Raw genomic sequence first — 21,583 nt, 5'->3', positions numbered from 1 at the left:
ATAAACATGAGGTTTTAAGTACCATAGCACAAAAAAAGATTATGAAAATGAATACTGTTGGGTATTTCGCAATATTGACTTGATGAATTTAACTCAATAAGTATGCATCCACATGTGTGTGTGTGTGTGTGTGTGTGTGTGTGTGTGCACGCGCACGTGCAGTCACATCCCTAGCCCCTATAAAGGGGCCTCAATTGTATCATGATATTTTGTTTGTGGGTTTCCACCTTGCAAAGGTTTCCCACTGGTAATATAAGAATTACTACATAAAAAATGTGTGTGTGTGTGTGTGTAACTAAAAAGTAGAACTTTTTTTTACGGCAAAAAGTACCTAAATCCTAACCATATAAAAATAGACATTTATTTAAAAAAAACTACTAGCTTATGTTGAGAGTATTTTTATGAAAGTAATCTCTTTAAAATGTTATTATTGAAGAGAAGCTAATTCTCTACAAAGTTTTAAAAGCTATAACTTTTTTTTTCTAACATCATTAGAGCTTAACACCTTTTTTTAAGTGTGAATTGAATTGGACTTTACACAAAGCATCAATTTGAGGTTTTAAATTTTTTTAAGGATAATGAACCGGCAAAAAAAAAATGTGTCCTATAATGAATAAGATAAATCTTATCCTTTATTAGCTTTTGCACCACAAAAGTGATAGTGCACCTCATTGTCCTTACATGGTAGATAGGTATTTTGATGATTTTAGTTAATGACATGTTATAACTATAAAGAGGGATTTGTGAATGTATATTCTCCCCTATATCCTATAAATGTTTATGCTTCCCTATATCCTATAAATGTTTATTCAATCGACTAGCTCGTAGTGCCTCTATATTGTACCTTGGTAGATCTCAAAGAAATTATATTCCGCTAAGGTATAAGCCCATTTAATATATATTCTTTTATTCTTTCGACTAAGGTAGAAGCACATTTAATATATATTCTATATTGTACCTTGGTAGATCTCAAAGAAATTATATTCGATTAAGTTATAAGCATGTTTAATATATATTCTTTTTAGAAATTTAACAAATTCTTCCTTTATTTGCAAATTTTACATTGTAAAATTTTGATGAAAAACAATCTTTATGGTAAGTAAGATGTGTTCCTATAAAGCATTAGTTAAACAAAACTTAAAAACTAGATCTAAGGAGGATGAAAGCAAGGAATAAGTTTCATGATGGGAGAATAACTTAGTTTAAGTTGGACAGAGATAAGATTATTTTATGGCACACTAATCAAGGAAAGATACTATGGATAAGATTATTTTATGGCACACTAATCAAGGAAAGATACTCATAATCATTGTCATTAATGTAGCTCTAAAAATTACCAATTCTTACATTTTATTAGCTCATTTCTCTCAATCATATATTTATGAATCTCTGAATTGGGTCAGCTTACAATATATTAAATCTCTTAACTTTTTTACTCGCATTCACTTCTCACCAAATGAAACTACAACCAAAGAACCACACAAATAAACATCCAATTGGATGAATCCTTGCCATCATAAACATTCAAGGAATATGCTCCTCCTTAACTACAACATTTTCCATTACTCAATTTCCAACACTCCCATTGGGTGATGGATTCCCATCACTCTTATGCACACCTACCTTTAAACCTCCACTCAACCGCCGCCTTGAAGGATTCCCGCGTTGCAGTGAAGAAGGAGCCGCCGTCGCCTCTCCGCCGCCGTGCCGCTACACAGTGCTCGATCGCTCTCTCACTCTCTCTCTCTCTCTCTCTCTCCCTCACACACGCAGGAGAAGGAAACCAAGGAGATAAGGAAAGAGCACTCTTGTATTCACAACACATGAGAATGAGGGTTTTAGGGTTACATTTGACTCTTATAGGTGACTTGGCCGTTCACACATGGGTGCCCATACATGGCCGGCCGATCCTAACCCTTACCCTGCTGATATTCAAGGTGCGCCTCTTATCGGCGATCACCCAATCCCTTTATCCTTAACATATGGTGCCGACAAGCCCGGCCCATGACTCAGAATATTTAAATTAATGACGTAAAACATAGTACGTCTCAATGTCCGTCATGGGTTAACATGCCCCCCTTCCTGATGTAGATTCCGTCCTGGTAAGCTCGATAGGGTTGTTGTGGTGGAGTGTCTGCAAAACAGGGAAGTAGAGTGAAAGTATGCTGGAATTCAAAAGATATAAAGTGTATAAATTCAAGCATGTTAGACCACAATGGATGTTGCTATGAGAACTTAGTTTAAGGGTCACATGAATGAGCTAGTGTAGCAAATTAACAGGAGTTTAAAATTATTGAAAGTAAATCAAGAGTTAGCAAGGTGTCAAAGGTTAATCAAGGTTTATAACTGGCTTAAGTCAAGGAAAATAACCAAGCTTAATAAATAAACAGATGACCACACTGTGTCCACTCTAAGAACAAGTTAATACCACGAGCCTAGGGACACAAGAAACATCAGAGTTACAGGAGCCTTTTGCCTTTATTTCTTTAGGAACGTGACAATTTTTATACACAATGGCGACCTTAGGCAAAACTAACATCGATCCTAGTACCATGTTTAACACAAGGCATTATCCAGGAATCTATTAGCTCACTTTAGGCAAGGCTACCCCCTATCAACCAAGGCATCGGTGTGGAGTAGAATACTCCTCACCTACCAAGTATCGATAAGGTGATAGGCCAACATTAAGGCACATCATAGACTTGTATTGCCATTTATTGTAGGCTCTTTTTTTTTTAAAATAATTTCTTTTGATCTTCGCTCCTGAACTATAATTTGTCTTGCATCCTTTTGACAAAGGGGTAAAAGCTATGTCCTAGAGGTCAACACACACATGGCCAGGTGTCAAACATTAAGATGGTTTGATCCCAGACCTAAGACAATTGTATTCCAAGGTTAACTGAAGACGTCATGCATTCTCAAGAATATATCCAATAAGGTTAAGCTCATTAATGATTTACACTAGCACGTCAAGCAACTTCAAAAACTAAGTAGTTCATTGACAATTTTCATGTGGTCATGCATAATAGTTCATGCAATTAATTGAACAGAAAAAACGAAAGATAGTGGGTAGGAAGAATTACGCCTGTATTTTGGAGATCTCCTTGATTCGATGAGAGAAATGCCCGCAATTTGATGAGATATTTATGTATGAGCGTTGCGGCTATCTCAGGACTTGAAAGCGAACCCACCTCAAACTTTTCAACCTGTACAATCAACTAACAAGCACTATACCTCGAGAGGCACATCAGTGTGAAAAATTAAAGACTCGTTTAAGGAATCCAAACTAGAAAAAACTTGAAAACACTAACCTACCTTCCAGTCACCACACTACTACTAAGGATACGGTAAGAGGATGTTATAGAGTCCTGGCTCTAGCCCTAAGGCTAAGCCTCTATCCGCATCATCCAAATAAATAAAGTCAACCTCAGTAGTGCCATGAGTTTCATCCGTCCATTCATCATTGTCAGATATTTCCTTTTCATTTTCCCATCCGCATAAACTCATCAAGAATGTAACCATGCGAGGATAGTCATCTTGTGGAAAAGGAAAGCATTGGGCTATCGGGGATATTTCCTCTACGGAGTAGGGGTCAGTCATGGTCAATAGGCGAATTAACCATTCTAATTCCTCAACATTTTCCTCTCTGGCTAGTACATCTATATGATCCCATTTAGTTTCACAATTACAGGATAGCACATGTGAAATATTTGAGAAAGGTATAGATGATACCTCTCACCAAAGGTGGGAGTGGATGAAGTGTATGATGATCGTGCATCTGTCATATCTGCAAACACAGATATAGCATCAGTAGGTTTATGACAAGTCAATCTAGTTCTTGATTGTATATGGATATTTCTCCTCTTTTTGTGTTCTTGCTCTTTTTACTATTTTTTATTTTTCTATTCTTTGTTTTTTTTTAAATGTATGAAGCTATATATATACATCCCCTTGAATTTGGCAATTACATGGTCAGGGGATGAAAAGATGCAGGGGGAAAGAGAGCTTGAGCTCTTGCAAGCACACACACATACACAAAACCCTAATAGAGAACACACAAGGTGAGAGGCTGAAAATCTTCTTCTTCTTCACTCAACACTCAACACACCATATACAAGAATAAGAGTACACACAATATGAAAGGTACTCAACCAAATACATACACGGGTTCTCTATAGTGTGAACCCGACTGCATATCACCCAAGATCTCACCAACCATGCCAGTGGTGTAAGTGTGGGGCCTATCTCCCAGGCGGGTCATCAGTGTCCACCGCCTCACTAGACGAGCTCGATATCTCAACACTCCCCCTCGAGCTCAACTCCATCTCATGTACACCAAGCGAAGCCCTGAATCTGCGGAGCTTCTCTGTACCCAATGCTTTGGTGAAGATGTCAGCTTCCTGATCCTCTGTGCTGACATAAACAAGGTCAAGGTCTCCTGCCAAGACCTTCTCTCTGACGAAGTGGTAGTGAACCTCTATGTGCTTTGTACGAGCATGAAAGACTGGGTTCCTGTGGCCAACTGTATACTGCTAATGTTGTCACAGAAAATGACAACTTGTCTATCCACTGATAGACCCAAATCTGCAAGTAGCTTCCTCAACCAAGCTACCTCACATGCTGCCATAGCAGCTTCTCTGTACTCGGCCTCTATACTCGATAGAGCAACCGTAGGCTGCTTCTTGCTACTCCAAGTCACAGCAGCACTCCCCAAAGAAAACATGAATCCATTGGTAGATCTTCTATCTGAGATACTACCAGCCCAATCAGCATCTGTGTACCCATGTACACATATCTCTGTCCCAGTCTCATAGAATAGTCCACAATGCAAAGTAGACTTCACATACCTCAGTATGCGTCTCACTGCATCCAAATGTGGTTTCCGTGGAACCTGCATAAACTGACTCACCAACCCAACATCATAGCTCAAATATGGTCTGGTGATCGTCATGTAGATCAAACTTCCTACTATGCGCCTATACATAGTAGGATCCTCCAAGATCTCTCCTGAATCTGCACTCAACTTGCCATTCTGATCTAATGGCATAGAAATAGGCTTACAACCTGTCATACCATACTTGGACAACATGTCCAAGCCATACTGTCTCTGCAGTAATCCAATACCATGTGGTGACCTAATCACCTCAATGCCCAAGAAATATCTGAGCTCCCCCAGATCCTTCATCTCAAACTTCTGTCTTAGCAAGATCTTTACATCAAAGATCTCTGCATCATGGTCCCCCGTAATGATCAAGTCATCTACATAGATGACAACAAGCACAACTCCTCTATCACCATGTCTCACATACAATGAGAAATCTGCATTGGCTACATGAAAGCCAATAGTGACAAGATATTCAGAAATCTTGTCAGACCATGCTCTTGGTGCTTGCTTTAAGCCATACAAGGCTTTCTTCAACCTGCAAACATGCTCGGGGTGACCCACATCCTCATAACCAGGTGGCTGCAACATATACACCTCTTCTTGCAAATCCCCATGCAAGAATGCATTCTTTACATCCATCTGATGTAAAGACCATTTCTTTGACGCAGCCACTGCTATCACAACTCTCACCGTTGCCATCTTGGCAACTGGGCTGAAAGTTTCCTCATAATCAATCCCATATGTCTGCGCATATCCTTTGGCTACCAATCTAGCCTTGTACCTGTTTATGCTTCCATCACTATTATGTTTAACTTTGTACACCCACTTGCATCCAATGGCTTTCTTGCCTTCAGGCAATTGCACTAAATCCCAAGTTTCATTTCCATATAGTGCATCCATCTCCTCATCCATGGCTTTCTCCCAATACACATTTCCAACAGCCTCATCAATGCATGTGGGCTCAACAACCTACACAACCTTTGCCATATATGCATAGTGATGTGCCACATAACCATCATAGGTAAATCTCTGCACAGGGTTCTTCACTCTCCCTGATCTTCGTAGCTTTTCATTCATGGCTTCCATAGCCTTCTTTACACCAGGTGTTCTCATAGCTGGGATCCCAAGCTCCTCATCAAGGCTCATATCTGAGCCACTAGACTCTCCATCAACATGAGAATGCCCTGCAGAAATGTCAGGCATACCAAGGGGCTCAACCACTTTCTCTTTTCCTTTACGTGATGTAGTAATCACATTTGCAGGGCTGGTATTATGACGCAGCTTGCCACTCCATGGTCTATCAACAGACCCACTAGATGAGGACTCTCCTGGTCCACTCAAAGACTGTGATTGCTGACCTGCATTCTGTGCAACCACACTTCCACTCACATCAGCCCCAATAGCTTCTTTTTCAGTAGCCTACCAGCTGCTCATCTCATAAAAAACGACATCCCTGCTTACCCTCAACTCACGTGTAGCAGGGTTATAACACCTGTATCCCTTTTGCTCAAGGGAATATCCAATAAACACACATTTTTTAGCTTTCAGATCCAGCTTAGTTCTCAGCTCATCTGGCACATGCACATATGCAATGCATCCAAAGACTTTCAGATGAGACAAATCTGGTTTTCTGCCAGTAAACCTCTCCTCTGGAGTTACATCATGTATGGCTGCAGTTGGAGTCCTGTTCATGATGTATACTGCTGTAGAAACAGCCTCAGCCCAATAGCAATGCGGCATATTCTTCTCTTCCATCAATGCTCGCGCAATCTCAGCAATGTGCCTGTTTTTCCGCTCAGCAACTCCATTTTGCTGCGGAGTGTATCTGCATGTGAACTGTCTCCGAATACCATTCTTCTTCAAGAATCCAGAGAACTCATTGGAGAAGTACTCTCCCCCTCTATCTGACCTTAGGCACTTTACATATTTCCCTGTTTGCTTTTCAACCAAAACTCTGAAATTCTGAAAGTGAGTGAACACCTCACTCTTCTCCTTCATGAAGTATACCCACACTTTCCTTGTGTGGTCATCAATGAAAGTCACATAATACCTGCAGCCTCCCATAGATATGGTCTTCGTAGGACCCCATACATCTGAATGCACAACATCTAGTGCATTTCTGCTCACATATCTGTTACGTGGAAACACATGCTTTGTTTGCTTCCCAAATTGGCATGCTTCACATATTTTCTGCATACCTTCCACTTTAAATTTTGGCAGCCCTGTCACAATTCCTTTTGTCTGCATAGACTTCAATCTCTGCACATTTACATGTCCAATTCTTTTATGCCATATGTCTGTGTCTGCAACAACTCCTGAACCATTTGCAAACATCGCAGCACTCATTTCAGGCATGTCTACATTCAATGTAAACATTCTGCCCACTCTGTTGCCTTTTGCAACCAACCTGCACTTGTCTTTAAAATCTTCAACATAACACCCATCAGGGTTAAACCGAACCTGCAAACCCTGCTCAATCATCTGGCCAACTGACACCAGATTCTTTGTTATGTTCGGTACATGAAGTACATCTGCAAGGTACTTCACTTTGCCATCCTGCATAGACAATGGCACATCTCCAACGTGGGCAATTGGATGAGCAGTGTCATCCCCTGTTTCCACAAAACCTGGTCTTTCCGGGTTTTTCATCTCCTTGAACCACTCCCCATGACTTGTCATGTGGTTCGAAGCGCCTGAATCCACATACCATACATTATCTTTTTGTGCTGCATCAACATTTTCAGACATGGCATTCACGACATGCTGCATAACAAACAACCTTTCATTATCCTCATTATTTCTGCTTGAGGAGGATGCATAGTTGTTTTGCTGCACTTTTCCATTTTGCATGTCAGCCTGCTTCTTATAACATTCTGCCTGCACATGTCCAGGCTTACCACAATAATAGCATTCACGTGCATCATTATATTGCCTTTGCCAATTTCCACGGCTTCTTTGACTCCCCCTGCCTCTGAATTTGCCTCTTCCACTTGCGTGTTGTTGTTGTTGTTGTTGATTCTGGGACTGTTGTTGCTGCTGTGCTGACCATAATTCTGATTACTTGTTCAGCCACCTCCTTGACCGCGTCCACGGCCTCCTCTACCTCGTCCTCTTCCTGAACTCGTGTAGAAGGCCTGTTGCTCTGAACTATTTTTACTTTGTGAAGATTGTTGGTCTTCACCCAAGTTCTTCTCTTCGATAATCAGCATAGACACCAAATCTGTAAAGTTGGGAATGTTTTCCCGAGTCTAAATAGACGTCTTGAACGCCTTGTATTGTGGCCCGAGACCACGTAGACAGACCTCCACCTTATCATCATCATCTACTGACACACCAATAGATGCAAGGGATTCCACAATACCCTTTATCTTCAACGCATAGTCATTCACAGACATGCTCTTTTTCTCCACAGTATGAAGTTCATTCTTCAACTGTATTTTACGTGCCTTGGTATTTGTTTCATAAAGCTTTACCAAGGTGTCTCATGCCTCCTTGGGGGACTTGGCATCCTGAATGTGCCCAATCATGGTGTCCTATATACTAATGGATAGCCAATACATAACCTTCCTGGCTCCTTGGTTCCAGTCTTTAAACTCTTTCACATCTGCAGCAGTCGGATTTATATCCGGTATCTCCGGTGCCTCTTCATGCTCACCTTCTATGTAGTCCCAATAGCCTTTTCCCATCAGGAAATTCGTCAACCTAAACCTCCAAGCATGGAAGTTATTCTTATCAAGCTTCTCAGCCACAATCTGAGTTATCCCATCATTTGACATCTTGCCAAACACACAATTTTACCAGAACCTGCACTCTGGTTTTTTTTGCACAAATTGCTGTATTTTCTGCACAGCGGTACTGTAGTACTCTCAAATGTCACAACCAGTGACTTCAATGTGCATACATACACCCAATGGCAACTGTAGACCTCTTTGCAACACCCATAGTGTCTGCATAGTCAATCTGTCTTCCTGCAATTCTTAAAACAGAGTTTTGTAGAGAATCGATGACTTACCCGCAGTGCTCGAAATCTCTTGCTTTCTGAAAAACGGAGGTCCAGACGCGCCCGAAACGCGTTTTCGGCTCAGAAAATGTTGTCCGATGTCCGATAGGACAGTATAGTTGCCCTATAGCTTTACTCCCACGAAGAAAGCTCCTCAATCAGAGATCGTTTGCCGGTGCCTCCCGTAGAGCTCCCGACAAGGGTGTAGTCACCAACACAAATAGGGAAGAGTAGTTGAAGCTCTTACCCTCGTACCGCTTCCTGTGGTTCTCTTGCTTGCAGCTCAGCCCTTAGCACGAACCAAGCTCTGATACCATGAAAAGATGCAGGGGGGAAGAGAGCTTGAGCTCTTGCAAGCACACACACACACACAAAACCCTAATAGAGAACACACAAGGTGAGAGGCTGAAAATCTTCTTCTTCTCTCAACACTCAACACACCATATACAAGAATAAGAGTACACACAATATGAAAGGTACTCAACCAAATACATACACGGGTTCTCTATAGTGTGAACCCGACTAAATGAGCTGGCACTATAACTATGCCAGTCTCTAGAATGGCTATCACATAGCCTGTCATCCCACTGGCTGCATATCACCCAAGATCTCACCAACCATGCCAGTGGTGTAAGTGTGGGGCCTATCCCCCAGGCGGGTCATCAGTGTCCACCGCCTCACTAGACGAGCTCGATATCTCAACAGGGGAGAAGGTTAAGGAGGAAGCATTAGAATGTCGAGCGTGAGTACATGCTCCCCCTTTCCTTGGGTAGATCATATTATTTGCAATGATGTTGCAGCCTCTTGGAACCAATTTGTCCAGCGGGTCATAGGTTGTGATGTGGGCAGATAGCTTTTTATGACCCTTGTGGCCACATCCAATTGTAGAGATGGTAGTGTACGCTCCCATTGACGAATGGAGGAAATGGTTTCCGACGATACTATTACAAGGGGAGACGTAGACTCATCGGTTTTTTGTTGGGTGTTGACAAGAGTAGGTGTAGAGCATGTAGAAACTTCTATATGAGTGTGTACCTGGCATGAGGAGCTAGAAGCTTCATGTGGCTCCTCCCTTCCTGAGCTAGGTGGTAATGATCGATATCGTTTGGGAATCCAAACTAACTCTGGAAGAAGTGGTGCGGAGCACTCTGTTACCTTTCCCTTACCACGGTCTTGAATTGTCATTGGGATGGCAACAATTGGTTTGCAAGGTTTTACAGGTGATGTAGAGGGATTCAGCTTATGTTTAGGGACCCAAATCTGGTCATTCCCCTCGTAGTACCCTTGGGCTACTAATAAGTTTTTAGGGATCCATCGCGATGTTACATTGCCCTTTCTCGGGTGGGTAGCTGCTTTCCTTTTATGAGGCTTCTTGGTGGTTGAACGAGATTGAGCAGGGGAAGTAGCTATTAACGAAGCTTTTGGGACCCATTTGTATGTGTTTTTTGGCATAGTAAGCGGAGCTTTAGAGACCACCCTACATGTTTCCACTCTTGGCGTTGAAGTGTTAGAGGGGTGGCAAACAATCAAAGGTGGTTTTGCCACTGGACTTTGTGATTTTTCATTATCTAACATTTGAGTGGATGACTTAGGTGCGGGATTTTGAGCGGTCAGACCTAGTGTTGGTTCTTGCATTGTGACTCGTCTAGTTGCCCAATCGATATTACACTTGGTGGCCATCATCCATTTGCGCCCTAAGTTTACAGTCCCTTCCATGGTACCCGCAGGCATAACCAAAAAGCTTTGAATTATGGTCCCCTTGTCATAGACAACCGCCGGAGTGTGCAGAACTCCTGAGATAGGGGTTTTTTCTTGTTGATTCCTTGAACTTGGATAGCGCTCTTGGATAAAGGTGGTTTTCCAAGTTGACACCACACGCCATATGATAGCAAATTGTGTTGAGCTCCTGTATCCAATAATGCATTATACAGCACCTCCCCGTAAGGGCTCTGTAACTCAATTGGGTATCTTAGAGGCGGGTCAAATTCCAGTGAATCCTCCTCTGCTTCCTCGAAAAATACTTGCGTAATTCCCAAGTTGGCTTCTCGTTGGCGCCTAGCACGCTGTTGACGTTCTTTGGCTTTGACTCTCACTTGTATCTTTTTAAGCTCAGCTTGTTCTTTAGCTGCCTTCTTTTGATGGATTGCATGTAACTCCTCTTGGCTCAGGGGATCATAGTATCTTTTGAATTTACTCCCATTAAGGAATCCAATGGTTTCAACTCCGTCGAGAGTCTCCACTCTAATGGTACCTTGCAGGGTAATTTCACATACTCTATACGGTCCCTTACCAGCATATTTGAGCTTCTTCTTTTCGTTACGCACTCCATACATCAGGACTTTATCCCCAACCTTGATGTCCTTGTCCTTCAGGTGGCAATCAAACCATTTTGTCCTTCTATCCTTCTCCACAAGGGCATTGTATACAGCCAATTATCTTTCTTCGTTTAGCCGCTCAAGGATATATAGACGCTCAAGGATATATAGACGCTCTACTAAGGGATTACCATCCCAACCCTCTTGAGTAGCAACACGAAGACTAGGAATGACAAATTCCCACGGCATGACTGCTTCTTGGCCATATACCATTTTGAATGGTGTGCAATTAATAGCCACTTTGTACGCAGTACGATAGGCCCATAAAGCTGTCGTAAGCTTTAGATCATCCCAATCCGTGCGATGAGCTTCAACTGTCTTTGTCAAAACAGAGTCTTGTTTGTACTCTCGGCTTGGCCATTCGCTTGTGGATAATAAGGAGTAGATTTATGATGGGATATCATGAAATTTGTTGTGAGCTCCTTAATCACGTCATTTATAAAATGCGTCCCATTGTCGCTCACAAGCTCAAAAGGACAACCGAAGCATGTGATTATATTTTCAAAGAGGAACTTGGCTGTTGTCCTCGCATCTGCCTTACGTGTCGCTTTCACTTTAGCCCATTTGGTCATATAGTCAGTGGTGGCCACAATAATATAGCGAGATTGTGTATTTCGGGCGGCTGGGCTAATTGGACCTACAAAGTCTAAACCCCACTTTTCAAATGGTTGGTTTACTTTGATTGGATGTAGGGGCATCTGATCTTTCCGTTGGGGTTTCTTGTATCGTTGGCATTCATCGCAACCCTTCACAAAGAGTGATGCATCTTGGAACATAGTGGGCCACCAATACCCTGATTGTAAGATCTTTCGCACAGTTAAGTCTCCTGAGAAGTGACCACCGGCTACGCCCATATGTGCCTCTTGCAAAATGTATAGATACTCATCCTCTTGGGCACAACGCCTAAGAATGTCATCCTTTCCTCTTTTATAAAGAGTCCCTGCTATTAGGCAATAGGGTTCGCATTCTTTGATCAGCTTTCGAGCTAGATCTTTACGAAGCTCCTTGGGTGGAAAGCCATTAACCAAAAAGTTAACAATCTTCTCACTCCATTCAGGCATTGTCTCCACCATGAACAGGGAAGTGTCAGGTAAGTCATCATCAACCCCCGTAGGAGCCTCACCATTAGGTATGCGAGACAAATGATCAGCCATAACATGTTTTTTGCCAGGTCTCACAACAACAGTGAAATCAAACTCAAGAAGAATCAATAGCCATCGTGTGATTCTTCCTGTGGAGCATGGTTTGTTTACCAGATACAACAATGCTTGATGATCCACATAGAAAACAAACTTGGTGGCAAGGAGGTAATAACAAAATTTCCTTACTGCATATATCATTGCCAACCCTTCTCGCTCCGTAGTGGTGTAGTTCATCTCAGCATCGTTCAACTGTGGCGAGACGACTGGCAAAGCTAATGGGGTAGTCTAGCTTGTGTTCTCCAGGTTGAGTTAACACACACCCAATAGCAAAGTTTGATGCATCAATATGCACATGGAAGAGTAAATCCCAGTTAGGCATTCTCAAGATTGGAGCACTCACCAAGGCCTTCTTTAATAGCTCATAGGCACGGTCACATTCTTCGGTCCAAATAAACTCGATGAGAAGCTTATACAATGGTCGAGCTATCTCGGCGACGAAGAAGAGAATAAACCTTCGATAATAACCAACGTGGTCAATAAAGCGTTGGACTCCCTTGTAGTTGGTGGGTGGTGGCGATTCCATAATGACCTTGATTTTACTCTCATCCGTGGAAATCCTATTTTTGGACACTATATGCCCTAAGATAACTCCGTGTTTAACCCAGAATTGGCATTTAAAAGGATTCAATGAGATGCGATATAATCTACACCTTTCAAATATTTTTCGTAAACACATCAAGTGCTCGTCCCAAGAGGAATGAATACAAAGATCATCTAAGAAAGCTTCATAGAAGTCCCTTAGATATTCCTTAAAGGCTGTGTTTATCAATCGTTGGAATGTTGCAGGTGCATTGGTCAAGCCAAAGGCCATGACGCGAAAGGCAAACACTCCAAACTCCGTGATAAATGCTGTTTTAGCTTGGTCCTCGAACTGCCATTGTGATCTGATTGTAACCCGAGTACCCATCTAAAAAGCTATACGCCTCCTTGCCTGCAAGTACATGTTCAGAATATGGCAAGGGGTAATGATCCCTTCTGGTGGCTGCATTAACCTTTTTGAGATCAACGCACACTCTGAGTTTCCCATTCTTCTTTTGTAAGATTCCTCCCCCAACCCTTTTTTCGATGTCTAGTATCTTCCCCTGTAATCAATCTCTCTTCAGAAATATAAAGACTTTGTTTCTAACTGTTTTAGCCTAGAGAGAGAAAATTATTCTAGAGAGAGAATATTCAGATTATGAATATTTTTGGATAGAAAAATAACTCATCTTATTGAAATAAGTTCCCCTGAAACAGAAATTCAAAAAGGATTTTCCAATGTGCAATTGGAATTAATTGGAAATAGGTATAAAGAACCTTAGTCTAAGGGTCTAGATTTTCAGAAATTTTTGGATTATGGTCCAATTAAGGTTCCTATGGGCCAATAGCATCAATCCATGTGTAGGGAGGAGATAAATCCAAATTGTAAAAGAAGATACCCAAAAATGAGTAAATGCTCACATAAGATGAAGAGTTGAAAATGTACAAGGTTTATTAGTAAAAAACTATGAACAATAAAATTTTGACACATATGTAAGGAAGGAGAGTTCTTTAAAGAAGGTGCATATTTCACATAAGATGAAGAGTTGAAAATGTACAAGGTTTATTGGAAAAAAACTATGAGCAATAAAATTTTGACACATATGTAAGGAAGGAGAGTTCTTTAAAGAAGGTGCATATTTCACATAAGATGAAGAGTTGAAAATGTACAAGGTTTATTAGAAAAAAACTATGAGAAATAAAATTTTGACACATATGTAAGGAAGGGGAGTTCTTTAAAGAAGATGCATATTTCACATAAGATGAAGAGTTGAAAATGTACAAGGTTTATTAGTAAAAAAACTATGAGCAATAAAATTTTGACACGTATGTAAGGAAGGGGAGTTCTTTAAAGGAGGTGCATATTTCACATGCTTGAATGAGTTTTAAACTCAAAAATAATGTGATATTTTTATCTCTCATCTCTCTTGAACCAAACCAAATCAAAATGAAACCAAATCGAATCAAAAAGTAACCAAACTAGGTCCAAATCTAGTCCAAATTCAACCAAACTGACTTGGAAAATTCTAGAATCAGTTTGTTTGGTTAGGAGCTCAATTTTTCCTATAAATAGAAGCCTTCCCTTGTTGAAAAAAATATAGTGTCTTATGCATTGTTACTCTACTCCACCTAAGCCAAGAACTATGAATTCTTTAATAATTCACTAGTTTTTGACACTTCTCTCTTTCTTAAATCCCCATTGGTGGCTCCATCAACATACTAAACCAATTGATTGGTTGGGGGCCTCTACCGTGATCAAGGAATCAAGCAAATTATAAGATAAGTATAGTGAATTTTGATCTTTTCTATAATTTCTCAATGATTCTCTCTTCTCAACCCCTCTCAAGCTTGAGAAGCTTAATTGATATGGTTTTTGAAATGCTATTGAAGTTAATTAATTAATGATAGTAAAGAATTACATAAGATTCTATTTATATTTAATTCTAATGGTTTTTCTCTCTCTCACTTAAGAAATGGTCATACTCATGACCTTTTTCAATCCAAATGAAGCTTTTCATAAGGCTTTTCCTTAATCCAAGATTAAGCTATGCTTGAGGCCAAATTAATGGCTTTTTTCTATACTTTTAGTTTATGTTTATCGATGATTCAATCCATTATGGATTGATGACCCAATTAGAGACCATTCTAATTATTTCCTTAATGATAAACCTTATCCCTTAGAAAAAATTGAGACTTATCAGTCATAGTAGCGGAGCTATGGCAAAATTTTTATAGAAATTACACATAAAATAATTTCATTCAAAGCATAAAAAGAGGACTTCCTACCATATTCTAGGAACTATCATCCTAGATTAATTAAAAGAATATTATTATGCATGGAGATATGGATGTTTGCATGTAGATGTAGAGGTATGGATGTGAGTGTGAATGTGGAGGTGGATGTATGCATGGAGATGTGGATATATGCATGTAGAAATAGATGTGTAGATGAGGATGTAAATGGAGATGTGGATGGATGTATGTAGATGTAGATGTATAGATGTAGATGTGAATGGAGATGTGGATGTATACATGTAGATGTAGATGTATAGATGTAGATGTGGAGGTGGAGGTGGATGGATGCATGTAGATGTAGATGTATAGATGTAGATGGGAATGGAGATATGGATGTATACATGTAGATGTAGATGTATAGATGTAGAATGGAGATGTGGATGTATACATGTAGATGTAGATGTATAGATGCAGATGTGGATGTGGAGGTGGATGGATGTATGTAGATGTAGATGTATAGATGTAGATGTGAATGGAGATGTGGATGTATACATGTAGATATAGATGTATAGATGTAGATGTGGATGTGGAGGTGGATGGATGCATGTAGATGTAGATGTATAGATGTAGATGGGAATGGAGATATGGATGTATGCATGTAGATGTAGATGTATAGATGTAGATGTGAATGGAGATGTGGATGTATACATGTAGATGTAGATGTATAGATGTAGATGTGGATGTGGAGGTGGATGGATGCATGTAGATGTAGATGTATAGATGTAGATGGGAATGGAGATATGGATGTATGCATGTAGATGTAGATGTATAGATGTAGATGTGGATGTGGAGGTGGATGGATGCATGTAGATGTAGATGTATAGATGTAGATGTGAATGGAGATGTGGATGTATGCATGTAGATGTAGGTGTATAGATGTAGATGTGGATGTAGAGGTGGATGTATGCATGTAGATGTAGATGTATAGATGTGGATGTGAATGTGGAGGTGGATGTATGCATATAGATGTAGATGTATGGAGGTGAATGTGAATGTGGATGTGGATGTATGCATAGAGATGTAGATGTATGCATGTAGATGTGAATGTACGCATATAGATGTGGATGTATGGATGTGAATATACGATATGTGATGTGAGGGAATCTGAAGTGATGAGATGGAAATGATGTGATGGGATGAGTATACATATAAATGGAATATGGAATAAGTAATGTAGATTGATGAGGGATAATGTGGAAAAATGAAAGTTAAAATAGAAATTGTATTGTAAACTGTTTGTAAATGCTGTTTGTAAATACAGTTTGTAAATGATTGTTTTATGTCAAGAATGCTGGGGGGAGCATTTTGACCGTCTTGTGATTAAGGTCGTGACGGTAAAGTTGCAACTGCTGACGGGGAGTCAATGAAGGACGTCTCGCGTAGCAAGATCGGCCGAGGTCTTGACCAGCCTCGGTGCGATTAAAATGGTGAGCTTCCGGTACGGTGGATGAGGGGCCAAGGAAGCGGCCTATGAGTGAAGCGCTAGGTCACCTGCGAAGGATCCTAGAGGGTGCTGACCATACGGTGCTCGGGCTCTGGGTCACCTAGGATACCCACGCATGCGTCGAGGAAGATATTGGAACAGAGTTGGAGTTGTTTTCTGAAATCGGGCATGGATCTGGTTGATTGACCTTACTGGTCTTCAATGGATGAGTCCATGGCTCTTTATATGGATCTGTTGGTTGATCTTGCTGATCGTCAACGAGAGTCCATCTTGATAAGTGATTATATTGCCGAGTATTAAGGGCTAGGAACTATCGAAACGGCCCCTGAGCGTTCTAGTTGCCAATGATGCCATAGATACTCTGATGAAGGAATGATGGGAAATTAAGAATCAATTGGATAAATTGGAAGATTGTGATCAGTGATACTATGGTTTTATTAAAGGATTGTTTTAAACTGGTTGAATCTGTGAAAAAGGCAATTTCATATTGGGTGTGTGAGTGGTGTGACTAGTTTTATTTTGCATGAACATCCGGCTAGGGGGCCTTGGAACTCTTTTCCTTGGTACCCGGGACAAAACCTAACCGAATTCTTAATTGGATCCCATCACTACAGTGGTTGGGCGGTTGGCTAACCCATGGGATTGGATGGGGTTAGGCTGGACTGATGGATCCGTAAATCGAGACTCAAACTTTTGTTTTTACGATAGATAAAATAAATCCCGGACAGTAACTGTTCTATGGATAGGAATCAACGGCTGTGCCTCTTGAATAAGGAAAAAAGCGTTGATCCCAATGATCCAAGTGCAAGTTTCTTCCTTAATCTGACCATGTATCTTATAGATGCAATTGGATCAGCTCGATCAGAAATGTTCTTGACTACGTTAGAGTAAAAAGTTATCCAGGTGGAATCACCCGTGATTTTCGGTAAAGGAAGTTTTTTCGGGTTCGGCTTTGGAACAACCGACGGATTAGTCTCTTATCCGGATATCCGTGGGTGAGGCCCGAATGTGGGACCCCTGTCCCGCACGAGAAGTGCTACTTCCGCTGCTAGTATCCTGAATCCATTGCTCGGTGGGAACAGGGATCTTACAGTTGGTATCAGAGCATTTGGTTAATAAAGATCAACTGAGAAGACAAATATATCAAAAATTTATCAAGAAACACAAAAAGGTTATAATTGTGTGAGATAATTCATACAATTTGATATTCAAACTGAAACTCGTAATTTGGTAATTGGGTCTTCAGATGGAAGTACCGCAATTCTATAGAATCCCTAACTTGCTTGAGGCCTAGACATGATAGTATTTACCTTATAATTCCAAGGGTCGTGACTACCCGTATATACCGAGAGTATACTGCAGCTCTTTTACTGACAATATATACGAGTAAATCTAAGACTTGAAATTATAAGCGTTAATGCTATCTAGATGATGATTTCGAATGTGATTGATATGATTTTAATTCTGTTTGAGAATTGATGAATTGATTTGGATTCTGATTGAAAATGCTGATTGGAAAATGTTGATTTCTAAAAATTAGTTGAAATATAATGAAACCTCAATGAGGGGGAATGGGACGAGTCCCTGTGATGATATTCATAACTAGAATGATGATAATGAATTCAGCAAATCACTATGAGGTTAGTGGGTTGTGCTGTTAGATTGCTACTGTTAATACTTCACCGATAGATCAAGTTAAGGGATGTCAAATTGAGAACTTACTTGACTGAAATTTCCGTGGAGGAATGTTCCGAAGGAAACTTTTCGGTCTAATGGACCATTATCATGTTAAAGATATGAATGACATGATCTGAATGAATTGTTATTTAATGATGAGTTCTATATAAGGGATATTTATCCCAGTGTTCTTGAGAGATCCCTGTTCCCACCGCGCAACGGATTCGGGGTACTAGCAGCGGAAGTAGCACTTCTTGCGCGAGGCAGGGTCCCACACTCGGGGCCTCGTCCACCCACGGATATCCGGACAAAAGACTAATCCGTCGGTTTTTCCAAAACCAGACCCGGAAAAACTTCCCTTATCCGGAAAGCACAGGCGATTCCACCAGGATAATTTTTACTCTAACGTAGTCAAAACTCTTACTGATCAAACAGATCCGACTGCATCTATAAAGATACTTGGTCAGATCAAGGAAGAAACTTGCACTTGGATCATTGGGATCAACGCTTTTTTCCCCACCAAGGAGGCACAGCCGTTGATTCCTATCCATAGAACAATTACTATCCGGGATTTACTTTATCTATCGTAATAACAGAAATTGAGTCTCGATTTACGGATCCATCAGTCCAGCCTAACCCCATCCGATCCCATGGGTTAGCCAACCGCCCAACCACTGTAGTGATGGGATCCAATTTGGAATTTGGTTAGGTTTTGTCCCGGGTACCAAGGAAAAGAGTTCCAAGGCTCCCTAGCCGGAATTTCATGCAAACATAAAACTAGCCACACCACTTACACACCCAATATGAAAATTGCCTTTTTCTTAGCATCAGCTAACTTTAAAACAATCCTTTAATGAAACCATAGTACCACTGATCACAATCTCCCAAATTATCCAGTTGATTCATAATTTTCCATCATTCCTTCATCAGAGTATCTATGGCATCATTGGCAACTAGAACGCTCACCACCTGTCCACACAGGGGCCGTTTCAATAGTTCCTAGCCCATAATACTCAACAATATAATCACTTATCAAGATGGACTCTCGTTGAAGATCAGCAAGATCAACCAACAGATCCATATAAAAGAGCCATGGACTCATCCGTTGAGGACCAGCAAGGTCAGTCAACCAGATCCATGCCCGGTTCCAGAAAACAACTCTTACTCCTTGTTCCAATATCTTCCTCGACGCACGCGTGGGTATCCTAGGCGACCCAGAGCCCGAGCACCGTATGGTCAGCACCCTCTAGGATCCTTCGCAGGTGACCTAGCGCTTCACTCATAGGCCGCTTCCTTGGTCCCTCATCCACCGTACCGGAAGTTCACCATTTTAATCGAACCGAGGCTGGTCAAGACCTCGGCCGACCTTGCTACGCGAGACGTCCTCCATTGACTCTCCGTCAGCAGTTGCAACTTTATCAGATAGGTCTCCACGACCTTAATCACAAGACGGTCAAAATGCTTCCCCAGCATTCTTGACATAAAACAGCCATTTACAAACAGCATTTACAAACAGTTTACAAATACAATTTCTATATTAACTCTCATTTTTCCACATTATGCCTCATTAATCCACATTACTTATTCCGCATTCCATTTATATGTGTACTCATCCAATCACATCATTTTCCATCTCTTCACTTCAGATTCCTTCACATCACATATCATATATTCACATCCATATCTACATCCATACATCCACATCCACATCCACATTCACATCCATACATCCACATCTACATGCTTACCTCTATTTTCACATCCACATTTATACATCCACATCCCATATCCACATTCATACATACACATCCATATCCACATCCACATGCATACATCCACTATCACGTCCTCATTCATACATCCACATCCATATGCATACATCCACTATCACGTCCTCGTTCATACATCCATATCCACATGCATACATCCACTATCACGTCCTCATTCATACATCCATATCCACATACATACATACATCCACATCCACATTCCCATTCACATCTATACATCCACATCTACATCCACATTCACATATATCCACATCCACATTCCCATTCACATCTATACATACACATCTACATCCACATACATACATACATCCACATCCACGTTCCACATTCACATCTATACAACCACATCTACATCCACATTCACATACATCCACATCTACATTCACATTCACATCTATATCCACATCTATATTCCCATTCACATCTATACATCCACATCTACATCCACATACATACATACATCCATATCCACATTCCACATTCACTTCTATACAACCATGTCTACATCCACATTCACATCTATGCATATACATCTTCATGCATACATCCATTTTCACATGCATACATCCACACTCCCATCTCCACATCCACACATCCACATACATACATCCATTTTCACATTCCCATTCATATAACCCCATATGCCTTCATATCTAATCTTTTATATCACATCCATTCTCACCCTATCACAACCCATATACATCTTATCTCATCTCATACACTTCTTATCTCATCCCATACACATCTTATCACATCTTAACTCATCTTATATGCATCTTATCATATCTTATCACTTGCCATATCTTTTATGCATACTTCTATGCATGAAATTCAATTATGCTAAAAGTAACACTTTTATAATAAAATAATCATCTCTTATGCATACCTCTATGCATGAAATTCAATTATGCTAAAAGTAACACTTTTATAATAAAATATTCATCTCTTATGCATACCTCTATGCATGAAATTCAATTATGCTAATAGTAACACTTTTGATATAAAAATATATCCATTATGCATACTTCTATGCATGAAAATAAAAATGATAAAAGTAACACTTTTGATATAAAAATTTATCCATTATGCATACTTCTATGCATGTAAATAAAAATGATAAAAGTAACACTTTTGATATAAAAACTTATTCTTTATGCATAATATAAAAATTCAATTTCTCCATGATTATAATGAATTCTTTCAATTAGTCTAGGATGATAATTCCTAGAATATGGTAGGAAGTCCTCTTTTTATGCTTTGAATGAAATTATTTTATGCGTAATTTTTATAAAAATTTTGCCATAGCTCCGCTGCTATGACTGATAAATCTCAAATTTTCTAAGGGATAAAGCTTATCATTAAGGAAATAATTAGAATGGTCTCTAATTGGATCATC

Source organism: Cibotium barometz, chromosome 9, assembly GCF_041138505.1.
Source record: "Cibotium barometz isolate CiBa-2024 chromosome 9, ASM4113850v1, whole genome shotgun sequence".
NCBI lineage: Eukaryota > Viridiplantae > Streptophyta > Polypodiopsida > Cyatheales > Cibotiaceae > Cibotium > Cibotium barometz.
This window is presented reverse-complemented; position numbering follows the sequence as displayed.